Raw genomic sequence first — 17,853 nt, 5'->3', positions numbered from 1 at the left:
ACATATGCATTCATATGTTTGCCTCCGAGCTAAAAATATGATTTGATGCTTGAAGCTACATAGTGTTTCCATACTGTAGAAATGATGAAAATTTTTGGGCATTTGTTGAAAACAGCAGGGACATATTGCAGACAATCAGGGGTCAAGCGTAATTTGCTGTCTTTGTGCGTAGCTCCCACTGAGCACCATCTATTTAGATGGACGACTAATTCTCTCTCTCTTTTTGTTTGTGCGTATATATATACATTTTTCTCTGAAGGAAATTTGCACTGTTCAATGGATCCAAGCGAGCGGAATGTGGCTAATGACCTGAATATCCTGGCCAGAAGGTTATGAGACCACCAAACCTGTTTATCAAAAGACTAAAAACGTCTGCTGTGGGCTGAAATGAAAATGGTGAGCATGGCCGCAGTGACCCAGAGTCACCCAAATTCCAGTACTTCACTGTGTGTATACAGTATGTTAGTATGCTGCTTTTATTGATTTGATACACATGACCTTCTCTGACAGTTTTTATAAGATGTAGAGTGCAGTTGTATAGAGAGCCAGGTAAGGGATGGTATAAACACAAGCAGGGATATATGGTTTCTCGCCAGGTGTTCAGTTTTAAGTGATTTGTTTAAAGACTTACTTAAACATTGTGAAATAGTCTGAGTAAACTTTTATATAGTAAACATTTTTACTTCCAGTTGAAATCCTAGAAGCTTAATCCCTTGGCATGTTGTAAAACGTCTTCAAAAACATATTTTTAAGCAAGCTTATTGAAAAAAGTAGAGGAAAGTAGAGAAGAAGTAGAAGAATGTACGAATGGGTCTGATGTTGATGGAAGAGATGTGTTTTTAGCCGACTCTTTAAGATGACTATAGAATCCACAGATCTTGTGGCAAGAGGGATATCATTCCAAAGTCGTGGAACACATCCGGAAGAAGTGTGTGAGAGTGTTTTTTTCCTTTGTGGGACAGCACCACAAGACGTTGTTAGATAACTGAGCGCAATTATCGGGCGGCTACATAGAGTAAGTCTAAATTAAGCGAGTGAATTCAGCTGCAGGTGATGGTCCTTCATCCAGAGTGAAATGTCGTTCAGGCATGCTGAGATGCTTGCAGAAACCATTTGGATAATTAGGCTGAAATGACTTGTGGAGCTGTGTGTCGTCCGCATAGCAGTGATAGAAAAAGCCATGTTTCCGAATGACAGAACCTAGGGAAGTTGTGTATATTCTACTTGAGAAGAGCAGTGGTTCAAGAACTGAGCCCTGAGGTGCCCCTGTAGTGAGATGCTGGGACTCAGAGACCTCTCCTTTCCTCTACAGTGGTAGTCAAAGGAGGCCAAGTGCTGTTTAGTAACAAGCATTCTTCCAAATATCTTTCTCTGTGTTCACCAGAACAAAGAAATTTAGACAGATTTACAACTACTTGAGGGTGAGTGAAGGAAAACAGAATGTACATTTTTGGGTCAATTGTTCCTTTAACTTAAGTCTGTATCCTATATGTCGAAGTAGGTGCTCATGTCTGAATGACAATGACTGATTCTTTTAGGCTATAACTTTTTCCAAACTGGACTTTTATGATGTGCCAGATACGTTGAAGTATGTATGATATATCATCAAATATGAGTCAAACAAGTCACAAGGTAGGCAATATGGATATACTTTTTTACTATAAAGTTCTAATAAGTTCATTGCTTGCTTTGCTGAAGAAGAAAAAAGGAAAAAAAGATTGAAATCTAGTGGATTGGATAAGGGCACATTAAGGGAGTAATCACAATTATTTTTCGGCTACGCCTCGTCAATGCCTAGCAATGGAAAATCGGAGTATTCAGCTCTCGCTGAGTGGCGTCTCTAGAGACATCGATCATCCCAGGTTCTTTCACTGGCTTTGCTTGTTTTGCACACATGCTCATTTGCACATTGATTTGGTTCCATCGATTCAAAGCCTTGAATCAACCGATGTTTTCACAATTACAAGAGTGACATCTTTTATCCCAAACATTACTAAAATAAAACAAGCTACAGCACTGACCATTAAAGCCGCTGAGACAAATTTGTGAATTAATGGTCTGAAATCATGTGTGTGCTCAAGATAAGCTAAAAAATTACAAATGAGTGTGCAAATGAAAAGCGTAATGATTTCTTGTCAAAGTATTTTGAGATTTCAATCCCATGATTCTCAGTGTAGTTCAATTGTATGTAATGTTCACATTGCTTCGTAAAGGCAGCCATAGCAACAGAGTACATTGAGTGAAAAATGTAGCTGAGTGAACAATGACGCACACCTGCATAGCATAAAACAGTTTAAACCTCTAAAAGTTTTTTGACATCCTGGCATTTATGTGAGGTTTTCACCTGGTCGGGAAAAATAGCAAAGAAATCAGGGTCTGTTCCAGTGCATTATCGCATCATATGGAGTGTTTATTGTGAGGAGAAACAACAATTTTGCATGGTGTCAGGAGACGGAACAAACAACAGAATCATCTTTAGATTAGTTCAAGCTTTGGAAACGGATTTCTTTCTGAATTTGATCTTCCTATATCTGAGTCATTGCATAAAAACCATAACCATGCAACATGTGATATGTTGACCAGCCTAGATGGCTTTGTACTATTAAAAAAACACACCAAGCAAAGATGAAAAAAGTAATATGCGCATTGGCAAGTAAACAGTTTGTTTAAGGTGACTGTTCCTTCTTTCTTCTTCTGTTATCCCCTGTCTTTTGCCTGCCCACTGCACCTCTCACAGCTCCCTTTGTATTTCTTAGAAATTGCTGGCTATTGCTGGGAGATTCCTATCAGAACAGGTTTTGAACTGAGGGGGGACACTGAGCACTCCTAGAATAACAATGAGGCTTTGGTTCCAGCTCTAATATTAACTTATTGGAAGAGTCCTGGGAATGGTCTTGCCAGTGCTTTCTTTAGCATCTATCAGCACAGATATCATTAGTTTGATTTCGACGCTATTAATAAAAGGCATCAAGACCGCTTTTTGCCCATCAGAGAGTCGAAAATGAGCAGCATCTTGGATGTTTGAATTTCGAATATCCGTGTGGGGAAAGATAATGTCTTTAGCTAATCTTTGCATTTAATGTTTTGTCACAGAACTCAGTATTTCTGTGAAAGCATTTTATTATTCGTTGTGTCATTCAATAAAGAGTCTTTGCATCATCGTAGCTTGAGTTCTGCTTTGCGGAAAGGGAGAGATTGGATGCTACTCTACTTTAGCGAATACTTTTTCGAGACACAGAAATAAACCAGGATTGAAATAAACCCTGTGTTACATAACATCAGACAAATAAGTCTTGCTGTCTCTCGGTCTGTGCCTGCCTTCCAATTTGTTGTTCATGATGTTCTGTTAGTTTTGCTATTCGCTTCTAAACAAGGACGCAGGTGCCCTGGCAGAAATTCAATTTGATACCATTAATGAGCAGGTTCCCTCTGTATGAAAAGTGCTTAGGGGGATTTTCATGAAGGTTTTGTGCAACAGTCTATTAACGAAACACACAAACAGCGTGTATTCCACCAATACCAGACTCCAAGTGGTCATTGTTTTCTTAAGGTGGACGCCCTGTACCCATAATTCTTTGAGAGATGCAAACCAGTTGTGTAAAATGACTAAGGATTCTGGAGAAAAAATAACACTCTTCAGATTCTAAGACATGCATTCAGGGAGATGCCAGTGTGAGTAGTCTCCCATTAAGCCTCGTTCCTTGGCCTGAGACTGTATCTGGGTTTAATCCTGAAATGTAGAGAATTTCAAAGGTCTGGTTATAACGTATTGATCAGAAGTCTGCATACGGATGTTTTGAATTGAATGCAATCTCTGAAGAAAAACTCAAGAGGGCCGATTCAAAGTCTTCTTTATTGCCAATTATAGGATTCTCGAAACATTGCAGCAATTCAGGTCATTACAGAACTGCTGGATTACTGAGGAATCTCTGTAGCAACAGAGTCGCATTGTGTTTTTTCCGGCAGTGACAATGTTTGCCAAGTATAGTTATAGCCTGTGGCACTGGCAGGTTGTGAGAATGGGGAACTCATTGAGTGATAGGTTGGTTTGTGTTTCCTTTGAGAGCTTCCCTCCAGAGCCCCTTACTTTTAACAACATTTCATATAGTGCCGTAAGTCTTTTGATGGCTTAGATTGTTCTTGTTTTAAGACCAATGGAGAGATCAATCCCCTTCGCTAAGCAGATACAATGTTGTTGTTGTTGATCTCGCCGCCCCCTTTTATCTACGGCACAGGACTTTTCTCCCCTATGCAATCTTTGCTGTGAACAGGAGAATAGATTGTCCTAGATCCTGCCGTTTGCCAAGTCTTAATCAGACTAAACAGAAACGCCTTGGGAAGCCATTACCCTTCTATTATTTGAAAGGACACGAAGGAATGGCTACATGGGCAAAGCTCCTGCAGAGAGCCCCTCCATTCTGCCTTGTAAATCAGATATTCCATGGAGGAGGTGTCACGGGAGCATTGATATACCCTTTCTGTGATTAGCCTTTGACCACATCACCACATATTTGCTTAAAAACCCTTCTGGGACACTAAATTACACAGCTCTGCAAAAAAAGTCTCCTGTCGTAAATGATGAGATCCATGCAGGCCATATCGCAGATGGAATGGACCCGCTCTCTTTGTTTTTGTAGGCGGCACATACATAAATGCTCCGATCAGCGAGACATCTTATAAACTGCCCATGAGAGAATGAAATTGAAATGCAAATGTTGAATGACACCATAGTATCCTTGAAGTCAGCATTTTGCCTTTAATAATATATCATGCATATTCTATCAGAGTAGGAGATGACTAAGCTGTTTAATTAATGACATTTTCTTTGGCAATTAATCGCATAGGCACAACGAGCATAGCAAACCCTTTGATAAATAGCATAGTTAAACATCCGATACGTAGGATGACTTCCTTGACTTTGGTTCCAGCCCGAGAGACGATCCGTTATGTGTGTTTTCTTAGGTTTAAACAGAGAGCACGAACGAAAATAAACACGTCTCCTCAAGATGAATTACAAGCCCGGATCATTTTTCCCCTCGAGCCCCCTGAGATAGCGCTCGCTGACAGTATAAAGGAGTTTTTGTACTTATTGTTGTGTCCACTTCATGTGTAGTTATTTTTGCTTTTGCTTACCATGGGACTCATTCTTTTAATCTTACCCAGAAATGACCAGCGTCATTTTCCACCCTGTCCTCTATTTTAACATATGTTGCACTTCTTATCAGAGCTTTAAAAAATGTCCCGCTCAGGGTTTGCAGTTGCAAAGATAAAAATTATATGAATGACACTTAGCTAAATTAAATATGGGGCATCGATATCTGGTGCTTCTACCAACTTTCATCTGCTTCTCTATCAGCTCATACTTTCTAATCAAATGCTTAAGACGATCGAGCGAGGAGATAATTTGCACGAATCCAATTCCTGTCCTTGATGAGCCAGTGAGCTTACATAATTTTTCAATTACTTCAGTTGCTGTAAATAATGATGCTCAGGCACACGTTTAGAAAGCTGCAACTCAAATGAGACCAAAGGAGAAGCTAACATGTTGCGAAATGATTAAAAGTGACTGTTCCACATGCGTTTGCTATCTCAGCTTTCTAAACAGCCTGGATGATAAACATTCGATTAGCCGTTCACACCAACTTTCATTTGCCTAATGACAGGCATGTTGTTTTTGACGCTGACCAATGAATATTGGCTCTTCTTTCTCTGGGAGCCTGACCAGCATCTCATATTTGCAATGGTTGGGTAGCTTTCTCTGTAGGAGGTCAAATGAGGACAGTTTGTCATTATCAGAACAGGCTTGAGAGGAATTTAATCACAACTGCACATTCAGCAAGTCCCTTTTGAAATAGCCAAACAGAAAAAAGTGTAAAACATTTCTGAATACAGATGCTGACAAATCACTTTCATTAATCAGAAAGCCGTGCGCCTTCCTGTAAACGCGCAGCCGGGTCACAGACCTCTACTGCTGTTAGTGTCCTTCCCGTTCAACGAGGTAAGACCAGCCACGTGAAAAAGCTTGTGGATTTAGGACCTTTGCCATCCTTTGGCTTGTGACATATTCTCTGCTTCAGATAATAAATTGGATTCAATTTGTTCCAATTCACAGAGAACAGATCAAAAGGTACAAAGTAGGAGAATTAACAAATAAGGAGGAAGTCTCAAGCATATAAATGTGGAATGATGAATTTTGACACCGATAAGCGGTTTTAGCTCTTATTATTATATAAACCTCTAACTGGGCTGATATAATAATGTTTGACATTTTTTATCCAGGCCTTATTTCAAGCAATTGCCTGGGATAAAATTACTATCTAACTGGAACAAGACCTGCCTTGCTGTAAGGTTTGTTTTAATGCTAGTAATTCCTTCTTGAAGTATTGCTGGATGTTGCCACACCTTTTGCCAAAGAAAATTTGATATTGATATATTTTCTGAAATTCCTAAGTCTTTGGCTAGTTTTGTGTTCGCAGGGATAGTTCACCCCAAAATTTTTAATTCTGGCATGATCTACCCATCCTCATATTATTCCACACTTGTATGACTTTCTTCTCCAGAAAACAAAAGACTAACATCAGTGTTACACATTTGGAGGGCCGTGCTATGTCTTGTAACTGTCTGCCATTTACAAATGTCCTGCGCTGTAGGTAAGATGCTTGTTAAGTACAAGAAACATTATTCATTCGTTGCCGTCACCAGGTCCTGTGTTTAAGACCCCCATAACATATAATCGCTAATGTTTTTTTTATTTTTTATTCTTCTTTCTTTCTTGGAATGTGTTAAAGGCCGTACAGAGCTGTCAGAATAGATCATTTATGTTTCATGGTTATCACATCTATATTCAAGCTGATTTAAAATGTATGATATAAATCATATACATACAGAAGTCACCCATAATTGTTTCATCCAAAAGCAATGCTTTGTTTGCCCTAACTCTGCTTGAAACAATGCCATACCGCTTTAGTTTTTGGTTGTGTGTTGACACCGAGTAAACAGCTCCAGGTCCTGCCCTATAGCATTCACTAACCTCAGCTGCCGTTGGAGAACGTCTCACACACAGTCATAAAGCTTTTCTTCCATTGTGCCTCTATCTCAAATTAGATGCTAATGTTAATCAGGCCATCGTGTGGTGGAGCTTCATAGGAACCAGTGGCGCATATCATTGTTGACTGGCTAGCTAGCTAAGTCAAGTTTTAAATAAGAAAATCTGTTGTGGGGGAGGAAAAGAAGATCTAGTCTCCGGCAGTCTGTGCTCTGTTACACTTGTGGATGTGAATTAATGTCATTTTTAGATGAAGGGACAGTGAACTTCACATGACAAGCAGGAGACAGGCCTTGAGAATTGCTCTCACGCAGTATTCAGGAACATGAAGGACCCGATTTAATATTAATAGCTTAGGATTTGGGCTACCTGCATAAAAGATTGTCTAATTTTAGCTGACATGGTTCCGCTGCTTATAAAACACATGCGTGTTCATCACATAGACTCTCACACCTTATGAATATTCATTCCTTTGATATTATCATACTGTGAGCGGTGAGTCATTGTGCTTCACATCTGACTGACCTGAACAAGATTGAAAGTGAAGGTTTTTGTGAATATTCATATAACCCTAAAAAAGTTATTATGCATAATGTCAGAGGGAGTGTTTAGTAAGTGTGAATATAAAGAGAAGGAAACAAGTGATATCGTATTAACTTAAATTTGCTTCGCTAATAGCGGGTCACGTTTGGTAAAGAAATGTTCTGAAGTAATATAAATATTTAGCAAATGATATATATTAAATCAAATGCACCAGTCTTTCATGCATATGTACAGTACTGTTCAGGGATGGAAAATGACTTCAATGGGCCCCTGGGCCAGTTACCTCCAAGGGCCCCCTCCCACAATTTTTCTGTTCTTTCCCTCAGCTGCACATTCACAGTTATAGAAAGTGAAAGTTAATACGAAAATGAATATTAAAACCGTTCTAGCTCTGCGTCAAATACATGCGCTATCCAAAAACTAATCTGAACAGGGTTTATAGAAGTGTAATGTTAGCTCACAGCGACAAATCAACAATGTATCAATTTAATGTGTGTGATACACACGTCTTGAATCAACTGTCAAATATACACGTATTTAATGTATTACATAAGTTAAAAATAATTTCTCACTATAAAGTGCCCCAGTGACATGTATGTAAACATCAAATCATGAAGCAAAAGATTCAGGAAATGCAATTTAAATGTGCTGTAATTTAATGAATAAGTTCATTTTTAATAAGTTAAATTTTATTGAATAAGTTAAAGTAACATTAAAACATATGTTGCCATGTTTTTTTATAAGTTTTAAGGGGGATCCACAGAGGCCTTGTATAGGCTATGAAACATTTGTTTTCATTGTTGTTGGTTTCTCTGTACCAAACTGGATGGTGCAACCTTGAAGCCCAGGGCCCCCTCAGGCTCATGCAGTCAAGGGTCCTGGGCACTGGCCCCATTGGCCCAGTCACTAATCCATCCCTGGTAAATAGGCGGCTCTTTGACATAACTTATTCCATTTATGTTGGGACAACATTAATCATTTTCATCGACCAACTGAAACTACACAGTGGACTGAGTTCCCAGCATGCATTGCCCTTATGACTGGATTTAGATAGTACATTTTAAAATGAAATGTGATTGTATGTGTTTTTTTGTGCAGGATGAAAGATAAGGAGACTTGTTAGTGTTTATCGTTATCGTTTAATTCTGTTGTTCTGTTGTCTGTGATTTTTGAGAGGGTACCATTTGTAAAGGTTTTAGGTTGGGGTCGAGCACATTTATGCCATTTTTGCATGTGCAGCCTGTTCATGCAGAAAAATATATGGTGCTTCCGGCTAGCACCATACATTACATCGTGTTTACATCAATGAAGCATTCAAAATGTATTGGCTGAACACAAATGAATTACATTCAGCTGAAATAAAATAAAATATGTTGATGAACATTAACTGGGTGAATTGTGCGGAAGTAAATCTTAAATTCGAATAAATCAATTCAATTATGTGGAAATGGGTGTCATGATAAAATGAAATTAATCCAACAACAACATTTTTTGAGTGTAGCAGTGTTTTTGCCTTTTGGTTTCAAACATCTAGTTCATATCCCTCTTAAATAAGTATTGCTTTGATCCAATACCGTCACTGCTGTATTGTAGCTTGTGGGTAAACAACTGAATGCCATAAAAATACACTTGCATTCGCATCTAATGATTTTAATTAAAGGCTATTCATAAATGCCAGGTCAGGAGAAAATGTACACATTTTAAATGTTATACATTGCTCAATTCTTAATTACAATATGTATTGACCAAAGCATTGGTTTGATTTTTTGTTACCTTGCTGTTTTTTGCTGTTTTTTATTCCATCCTTTTTGCTTTTGCTATCAGACAATCTGGCTGTGTAATGGAACAACTTAGTTGCAAGCATTCTGCCAAATATATTTCCGTGTGTTCATTAGAACAAAGAGATTTATACAAATTTGGTACAATCTTAGGTGGAGCAATTTGTCTACAAACTGTCCAAAATATATTACTTTATATGTTTAATATTTATATTTAAGAAATAAAATGCGTTATTTTATTCTGAGCAGCCAGTAACCATAAAATGTTAGATTTTTGGACTTTAGGAGGTGTGCCTGACAGAAACTGATATATACAGTATACACATGATTTCAAATCATATTTCAGTATATTTTGTAGAAGCAGCTCCAGGTCTTGTATAGCTACCATGCCAACACATCAAACAGCATGGCAATATCTGCAGTGTAGCATCTACCCTGTTCTACTAGATTTACAGCAACAGTGTCTGACATGGAACATGGTGAGACTAAATAACAGTGTTCCATCAAAGCTGTATCTTTGGGGTGCTTAAAAGCATGCGCCTAGAGCCTTGCAGAAACACGCATATCCTGGCAGAAAATGTAGACAGCTTCTGTCCTCTTTTCCTCTTTTTGATTACTTTTTGTCTCCTTTCCTACTTTCCAAATGTATTCCGTTCACTGTGTTGTTGAATTTGAATCGAATCTGAGCATGTATGGTTTGAACTAATGTGTAAATCGCATGCATACATATTTAACATACCAATCAAATGACAATAACTCCAGAAAACCAATTGTCCTTGGAGATGTTCATTTAACAGAGTACCGATGAGTGGCTCAATATGTTATGCTCATCAGGCTGGATAAAAGCATCTTGACAGGCCAAATGGTTAAATACATATTCATGTTGATACAAAATCACAAAGACGATTTCAGCCAAACTTTAATGACGATGTTTGTTGAGGCAGATGATGGCAGACTGAAAGCGAAAATAAACCTGCTGTTGATGAATGCTCAGCAAATGGAAAGCCAGGAACAATAGCCCGTGTCCTTTAGTTTAGTGAACATGTATCAAACAAGATTCCCATTTTGTTACTGTTTTTATTGTCATCAAAATGTTGTCCAGGCTTGCTGCACTGTAAATACAAAATAGAATCAAAGTTTATATAGAACAGATGTGGAGAGTTTTCTACCAACAGCTACAAATGACTAATCCGTAGACAGTTCAATTAAAGTATAGTATTTTAGCTTTTATTTTCCTTTTCTGGCAGAGCTCCCATAAATGACAGGAGGCCGTTTAAAATCTTCCTTTTAGAATTATATTTTCATATTAGATTAAAGTATTTCTATCCAAACACAAGGATGTGCTGAGAAATCATCAATCTTTTAATTTAAGCCAATGATGTCATTAAAAAGCTCTCTTCTGGGAATGGTTACTGTCATTACACTACAAATCTGGTCACTCACAGTTACAAATCTAAGTAAATCAAAGCATGAGTCCTCACACTGGACCTCACTTTTAATTACCAGTTAATGAGACTTGGGCTTTGTCATATCCATGGGATCAAATCATGACATGGGGCATAGTGCACAAATGACCGTCCTAGACTTCTTGATGCCTGCTTAGCCTCTTAATACAGACAGGCTGTGCTCCTCTCTGCAGAAATAACTCTTAGACATGCTCCTAAAATTAGCTCTCTGCTCAGTCCATCAGCCTTTGGATAAACAAGTAGATTTTTGCTCTGCAAATTCTACAACATGCAGCACAGGTTGAAAAAAAGGGCAAAGCATGTTATATAATCACCATATAGGCTACTGGAGGTAAGCATACAATGCTCTAACAATCTATGCACAAACAATCTATGCACAGTGTGGAAAACAATTCACTTTATTTGACTAATTCATTAATTCTTCATTCTACAATTTACTTATTTATCTATTGCAAAAAACTGTTTAACATCAGCCATTGGACCAGACCAGCAGCTGTGTTTTACATATTAAAACATATCTCTGTTTTTTCATTGATCTCTCAGTGCCACTGCCTGATATGGTGGAGATCCCTCTATGCTATTGGTGCTATGGTACTGTGAAGCAGCCCTTCATGACTTCAACACAGCTCTTAACACAATTGTTGTCTCAAAGAAAAAGGGTTCTTGTCACAGCAGTGAGATGCATTCGTGTCGTAGTTTAGTCACAGCGCCACAGTTGCATCCAGAAACTGATATGGGCTTTAAACAACGTTTGTCCTTGGGAGGAAAATGTGCTCGCTTTCTGTTTCCTCCACTTCTTCTTTTCAAGTCCACCATTCTGACAATCTTCAATAGGTCTTTCATTATTTTACTGCCATTACTCTGGCCTCTATGTTTCTTATTTTTCCAAACTGAACTATTACGTTACACAAATGATGGTATATCAATACATTGGATAACGTCTTGTGCAAATGCATAGCTAAGATTACGTGCTAATCCCAAAATCAGGGTCACACATTTAGCTTTGAAAATTAAGCATCTGCTGATTGCGTAAATATTATTGTAAATCTGACAAATGCATAATTCTAAATATAAAATGTAAACATACTGTAACTTTTTAGGAACAATAAATTTATTTATTCTAAGGGAATTGAAAATGACTTAAAATTTTATCTAAATATCCTTTGGTGGATATTGGTGATGTTGCATCTGATTATGCTTGAAGGTCCTACATTAGCAATCCATCGGAATCTAAAATCACACTTTTATAAGATGTTTTTTTCAATTGCTAATGCAAAAAAAATGTTTGGATGGAAGCAAACAGTCAGACGAAGCAAAGCCAAATAATGCAGAGGATTATGTAATGTTAAAATAGGATTCTCATAATTTTTCTGAAGTGTGCAGACACTCATCTGATAGCTGGTTATCAGATTCAGCAGTCTGACTCGGCTCTAGCTAAAGTCATTTCTCAGTTTGAATTCACCTCTCATATAAGTCTTGTCACTGCTTTAGGGGAAAAGAGACAGACAGAGTGAAAGAGAGAAAGGGAAAGATACACCTCTGTGTGTCCCCACCCCACCACAGGGACTTGTTTCATACTATTTAACATAGCATTCACAGTGTGGCACTGTGCTCATTGGCTGATCCTGTCACTCGATTTGCCATCAAAGACAGCAGAACAAAATAGAATAATAGAAATGTATTGTTTCTAAAAATACATTTTAAGCTGCTCTCAGGTCGTGATAAAACAAAATGAAGATTAATTACATTAGAAATTTTTGTCATATTTAGTTATATCTTTGAATGTGCACTCTGTTGCCCTGGCAACAATTTATGGTTACTTGCAAAAACGTATTTTATCAAATAAGCTTTTTTTCAGAAACAAATCTAAAATGCAGTATTTAATTTTTTAATTTTTATATTTGTTTTGTTAACAGACATGCAAGTGGGTAGCTGACAAATTTTTTTTATTTTATGGTGTGACAGCAAAAATGTAAAAAAAACCAATAATGACAATAAGTCTCTCTTATGAAATATTATATTATAAATATAAATAATATAAAATATTATTTGTTTTCAAAATGTTTGCTATGTCACACTAGGACACATGAACAGTACATTTGTCGACCACCCAAGTTCGGCATAGCATGTAAAAGTCATGTTGCTTCAACAAGAGTGTCTGGCATCCTTAGAAGAAAATTCACCTATTAAAGCTAAAAGCCTATAAATAAAATATAAAAAATGTGAATAAACCTGGAAATAATAACATTTGGATAAAAGTTACACTTTATATGACACAAAAATGACAATAATGCAGTTAGCATTATCCTAAAACAAAAGTGACCATTGATTGAATCTCTTTAAGCTTTAAGCTGTATTTATGCATAATTGAATCTACATTCACTGCTTTGTGTTGCTCGTCTTGTCAAACAAATTGCCCTAAATATTTCATATTGTTTGTTTTAAAGACATCCGATATATCAGTTAATTTTACACTTGGAGGAGTAAATTAATAATTTTCTGAATGAATATCATTCTCCGTTGTTTTTATAGCTTATTCATTTTATTTGAAGAACAGAGCTCCAAAGGACAAACACAAACAATGTGCAAATGTTGGTAGAAAAAATTCTGCATGTGTAATGCGAGCAGGGCCGTAAGCTCTCGGCTAAACTCATTTATGCTTTATACACAGAGCTGGTAAAGGGAAATGAGCTGAGATAGTACAAACATATTGCATATATCTTATGAAGCACACAAAGTGCAACATATTCTAAGATGATTTGCCTTTAATGTAATGTTTTCGTTTCATTTCCCTAAAAGCACAGTTTTCTGTGAATAAAAATCCAATTGCTTAGATGTAGCAGGCTCATACAGTGTAAGTGCTGTTGTGAGGATAAATGTAGTCCTGGGTGTAGCAACGCGTTGAAGTAAAGCTCTGCTGTCGATTACATGCTGTCAAAAGCATGATCCGTCAGACAATGTGGAGTCAAGGTCAAGCCAGCACGCGTGTTCACAAGAAGCCGAGCAAACAGGATATGGCCAAAGGGACTTTCTTTGACACATTTACATGTGAAAAGGTAATATGAGAATGGCCACTGAGCAGAGATGGGAGTAAGTCACACATGGGCAAGTCACAAGCAAGTCTCAAGTCTTTACCTTCAAGTCTCAAGCAAGTCCAAGTCATTTTGTGTGACAATCAAGCAAGTCAAGTCAAGTCATAGCTTTGGTCAAGCAAGTCAAGTCAAGTCATACAAAAGTTTCCATTTTTAAACAAGCTGAAGACAGTGGTTATGAACTGCACCCCGGGCGAGAACATCTTTTAGCATTAAAAATGTCATAATTGAGCGAATGACACTTAATGACAGTTGTCATAAGCATGCATAAAACCTTCATATTCATGACATGTGTGATGTAGCAAATAAATAGCAACGGTTATGTTCGTCATAGAAACTAGCTACAGATTGGAAAATTCTGTTTGCTCATTACGGGACCTTACGTTAACCCAACTGATGGAAATAAATAATAATAACTGAACTTGTAACAGTTTTGTTGCAAAGCACAATATTATGGTGAAATTAGATCTCGTGTTTGTTGACTTAAAACCAAATTTGTTGTATAAGAGTTGTCGGTTCTACCTGCCCTGCGCGGGCCTCGAACTGGCGCCTGTTCGAACGAGAGTCGGGCGTTCTAACCACTAGACTAAACACAGATACAATTTGCCAATTCCCCACACAATGAATGAATGATAGATAATAGATCACCGGTTTGCGGCGGCCCAGAGTTTTTTTACTGCTCGTGCCGGTGCCGTTGTCAACGTTTTTGCTAGCATAATAATATAATACTTAGCTAGCTAGACAAGAACATGTTTCACGTTGCCATTTAACGTATTTTAGTCCAATTTCCTTCCTGTTAACTTAAAAGTATAATTGTCTCTGTCTGACTTCAACGTTACTTCTGACTAGCCACTATGGTTTAGCTACTTAAAAAGATTAGGCTGACTTCATAATTTACCTTTCCTTGTGGGATTTGAAGTGTCTGATGAAATTCGACGTGGTGGTGGTTGTGTCGGAAATGTTTGCGCTGCAGACCTTACAAACTGCTGTTCGTTTCTTCTTTGCCTGTTCAGATGTGTAATCCTTATAGCCAAACTTTATTATTTTCGGTGCAGAGCCAGAGGGATCCATGGCATTTAGCCGTAGCCAGTCTCGTTTACTGCAGCTGTCTGTCGCATCACTTGGTAATCAACGGGTTCCCGCGCATGCAACAGCACCCAGTCAGATTTTCTCATCTGTATATGGATTTTCTAAAATCGTAAAGTTAACTCCCCCTCAATATCAGAAATAAACAGAAAATCAAGTCATTTCAAGTCATTTGACTCAAGTCTAAGTCAAGTCTCAAGTCATGAATATCAAGTCAAAGTCAAGTCGAGTCTTTTATGAATGTTCATCAAGCAAGTCTCAAGTCCTAAAATTTGCGACTCGAGTCTAACTCGAGTCAAGTCATGTGACTCGAGTCCCCCATGTCTGCCACTGAGACCTCAGTTTGGCCACTTTCTTTCACACTTTTGTGTGTTTCTGAACAACCGCCAAAGGAGTTGGACAGGTTGCCTGTAAATAGGAAATAGTTTTAGCAAAATTCAGTTTGACCTGCTGGTGAGAGATTGTCAAAGACATGAAGGTTGTGCATATTTAGAAAACTATAGGTGTCTGCATAACATAGATATATATTTATTATACTATAATAACTGGTAATAGTTTTGGACATCAGAAAGTTTGGATATTGTACAGGAAAAGGCGTGGATCTTGTACATTTTACAAATTATAAAAACAACACTGAGCTCCTTGTGGGCCTGTGATCCTGGCCCGACCATCTCCGTAAACAAAAGTGCTGATTTTCACAAGTGTCACATCCGGTCTTGATGAAGTAAACAATTGTAGTAATAATGATAACAATAATCTAATCTAATTTGTCTTTCTGTCTTAGTAGGAGCTCGGTTCCAAGATGCAGCTCAGCTCTGAGCCAACCCTTCAGGCTACTGAATTGGACACAAAGAAATGATTCGGATCATTGGAGGAGTCGGGGGCGTGGAGGGATGCTGGAAGAGCTGTCATAAGAGAATGGTAGGCAGATCCTTAAATACGCTTGAAAAATGAGGAGGATATGATCAAGCTCCTCCCAAGCCTATAGAACTTAATTTAATATATTAATCAACCACTCAGTTACTTATAAGAACAGTGGCATCTGTGTGCCTTCTGAGTTCATGCCATCATGGTGAGATATGGAGGGAATTCCCTCAGCTATTAGGAAAGAAGGGATGCAGAGCATGGATTTGCTGGAAATAAATCTTGTCACTCACTGAGTCATGCATGGAATCATGGGTGTCATGATTCCGCTATCATGTCATGTTTATTCTTTGTCTTGCAGCGGAGTCATGGCATAGCCTTAGGTTTTGTGTGAGAAAGACATGGCTTTGTTTTGATTCTGACTTGCCATGTGCTTTCTCGTGTCTCGTCAGTGTTTCCCGCCCTTTTGTCTCGTTAACCTTCCCTGAGTGTTTCAGTACCCACACCTGCCCATTGTTATCTCCTTTGTTAGTCTCCCTTTAAAATGCCCTCTTGTCTATTGTCTTGTGCTCGTTCGTTGTACCTGTATGCCATGTATGATGTTTCCCTGCCATGGTCCCTGTTAAAGTTCATGTTCTTGTACCCTGTTTGTCTAGTTCTTAGTATTTTTCCTAGTTGTTTCTTTTTGCCCCCCTTGTGGGAAGTCTTTGTTTTCAGTTTTGGATTTTATTTTGGTCAGTGTTTTCCCCATCGTTGGGTGTTTGTTTTGTATCTGTTTTGTTATTAAATCTATTGTTTAACCTGCACTTGGGTTCTCCCCTCACAACCCATGTCTATATGTCAATGATGAGTCACTGATCATCAATCACTCTGCTGAATTTCTTGCTTGCACCAAACTACTGCTGTTCTATAGAGTAGTGGCTAAAAGTGATGTCCAACCTTGGAAATTTGTTTCAGTCTTTTATTAAGATATCTATTTAAGCTTTGTATGCATAATGCATTTGAGAGGAATTTAAGGATACTTGACAAAAAATAACACAACACATGCGCAAAGCTTATTGAGTTAAGGCAGATGCATTACTGGTTTAGTAAAGAAAAAACAAGAATAACACAATATTAACAGAAAAACTGATATTTTGTTTGCAATGTATGCTTTATTTCCAGATATTATTTTAATAAATAACTTTAACTAAGTAACAAGTCTATTCTGTATACAGGTTAACCTCATATTCACATCTAATGTATGCTGATGCATGATTTATTTATTACATGAGACTTGAAATTTATCTAAAGAGGCTTTTCTGTGTTTTTTATCTGAACATATAGAGGGTGTTTGGGGAGATGCTCGAAGACGATCTTGAAATTAAAGTTTCACCTTGATTTTTTTAACACCCACATTTGCGCAGACTCATCTGTATGCATAGGATAGCTTGTAATCTCATGACAGATATTTATTGGCACAGATTCAGCGTTTAGAGAGAAGTATGCTGAAATACAGGTGAAAGCCTTCTTGAAAATGTTCCAGTTTTTTCCTCTGTGATGAGAAAGTTAAACAAATAGAGCCCCTACAGAGTTAATTTAGATTGCCTCAAAACAATAATGTCTTATCAAGCTATACTACAAAATAATAAAAGCGAAAACACGATTTGGCTTTGTACATTTCCGTGGGGTTTATGAGCAGCTGTATAATTAGAGGTGACTGCTGAGCAATGGGTCTGTGGTTTGGATGCTTGTGATTTGACCTGGTTTACTTGTGATCAGGCTAAACAGTGCAGTTATCTCCTGCCTGCACCATATGATGGCCATATGTTTTTCTATTAAATGCCTTTCCAAGAACCCTAGAGCCCGTTTTGCTAGCCTATTTCATACATTTAAACGCCACACAAATACATCTTAAGGGGTATTATTTTACTAGTACTGATTATGGTATTAAAGGTATACAAATTTTTGAGGATTTATTGACGGAAATGCAGTATGCA

This window comes from Barbatula barbatula, assembly GCF_947034865.1.
Source record: "Barbatula barbatula genome assembly, chromosome: 1".
In the NCBI taxonomy this organism is placed as follows: Eukaryota; Metazoa; Chordata; class Actinopteri; order Cypriniformes; family Nemacheilidae; genus Barbatula; species Barbatula barbatula.
Note: the sequence above shows the minus strand (reverse complement) of the source record.